Raw genomic sequence first — 1950 nt, forward strand, 5'->3', positions numbered from 1 at the left:
AGTGTTTGAAGTTAGTCTTGCTGATTTGCAGAATGATGAAGTTGCATTTAGGAAATTCAAGCTAATTACTGAAGATGTTCAGGGCAAAAACTGCCTGACTAACTTCCATGGCATGGATCGTAAGATGATGCCACATTTTGACCATGACAAAATGTGCTCCATGGTCAAAAAATGACAGACAATGACTGAAGCTCATGTTGATGTCAAGACTACCGATGGTTACTTGCTTCGTCTGTTCTGTGTTGGTTTTACTAAAAAAAGCAACAATCAGATACGGAAGACCTCTTATGCTCAGCACCAACAGGTCCGCCAAATCCGGAAGAAGATGATGGAAATCATGACCTGAGAGGTGCAGACAAATGACTTGAAAGAAGTGGTCAATAAGTTGATTCCAGACAGCATTGGAAAAGACATAGAAAAGGCTTGCCAATCTATTTATCCTCTCCATGATGTCTTCGTCAGAAAAGTAAAAATGCTGAAGAAGCCCAAGTTTGAATTTGAATTGGGAAAACTCGTGGAGCTTCATGGTGAAGGCAGTAGTTCTGGAAAAGCCACTGGGGATGAGACAGGTGCTAAAGTTGAACGAGCTGATGGATATGAACCACCAGTCCAAGAATCTGTTTAAAGTTCAGACTTATAATATTGGCAAATAAAAAGTCTTATTTGTGGAAAAAAAAAAAACAAAAACACTGATCTCCCATCCTGCTCTGGACATTAAAGTACTGAGAAGTGATTTTGTGTTCCCAGCAATATGGCATGGGTGACCTTAGTAAAAGCCATATTGAAATGAGGTGAGAAGGAATTAGAAGGTGAAGAGAGAAGCAAGACAGTTACAGACAACTCATTTAAGCAATTTCACAATGAAGGGAGGCCATTGCTACTATCTCCAAAACCTTAAGCTGTCAGTTATTCCCTTCGCCTTTTCTTCCTCTCTACCCATTCCCTTCAGCCCTTAAACAGACAAAGGTCTCGATCCTCTTAACCACAGTAGCAGAAACTGCAGAAACAATAAACAAAAACCCTCCTTCAGCCTTACGCCCCTCACCTGTTGGCCTATTCATTGCTACCCTTCATAGTCAGATTTCTCAGTGGAGTTGTCTTGTCATTTTTTTTCATCTTCTAAACCTTTCACATTTCACCTCAATATTATTTTCTTAAAGTCACCAATGACTTTGAGATGACCAGAACCGCACCTCGCCGCCACAAAAAAAAAAAAAACAAAAAAACGCAACACTTTTCAGCCTCCTAAAGTGTTTTCCACAGGTGGTCCTTGATGGAAGAGTCTTGCAGGTTTGGGGAAGTGACTGCCCCAAGAAGGTTACATCATCAGGTCAACAAATCAACGGCGCATGCGCAGACGGCACACTCTGGGGAAGCGCGCTCCAGGCAGTTGAAATCAACAGGTGCGACAGACAGGGAAACTCGTGTCACGTGTGACTGTGAAAGCCCAGGGTGGAAGTGAGGTGCCTGTGGGGCGTGGGGTACAGTGTAGGGATAGCATGTGGAGCTAGATCGATGTGAAATCTGACCAGGCACAGCTGGGTGCTCAAATCCTAGCCTCTAGCGTATCTCTGCAATCCCAATTACGTCAGAATCGCTATATTTAGCCTAGGTATGGTCCTAGGTGCTAGCAGGTACAGAATAAATGAAAAAATGGTTGAATGACTATTTTAGTTCGTGAAATTTGCGACATTATTTGTGTTAAGTTAAAATGCTAGGAACAGAGTCAGGCACAGAGTGTAAGAGGTGGTGAAACAGAATGGTTAGGGCATCTTCTATGTGACTAGATAACCAGGGTTTGTATCCTGGTTTCACCACTCACTGTGATTTTGGATAAGTTACTTAATCTCTCTGGGCCATCTGCACACTGGGAATTCTGACAGTGCCTAACTCACAAGGTTATCATGAAGGTTAAAAGAGTTTACAGGTATAAAGCCCTTAACCCAATGC

At 42.5% G+C, this 1950-nt stretch overlaps 1 pseudogene across 1 annotated transcript in view; it reads left to right on the forward strand.

The window, feature by feature from the left end:
• LOC119471778 overlaps positions 1–668 on the forward strand; it is a 26334-nt pseudogene extending 25666 nt beyond the window's left edge. Inside the window, exon 6 of the transcript XR_005200862.1 lies at positions 3–668. The product of XR_005200862.1 is annotated as a 40S ribosomal protein S3a-like (transcript). The remainder of the gene's footprint in view (positions 1–2) is intronic.
• The last annotated feature ends 1282 nt before the right edge of the window (positions 669–1950 follow it).

This window comes from Cebus imitator, unplaced genomic scaffold (genome assembly GCF_001604975.1).
Source record: "Cebus imitator isolate Cc_AM_T3 unplaced genomic scaffold, Cebus_imitator-1.0 Scaffold73, whole genome shotgun sequence".
Classification (NCBI taxonomy): domain Eukaryota; kingdom Metazoa; phylum Chordata; class Mammalia; order Primates; family Cebidae; genus Cebus; species Cebus imitator.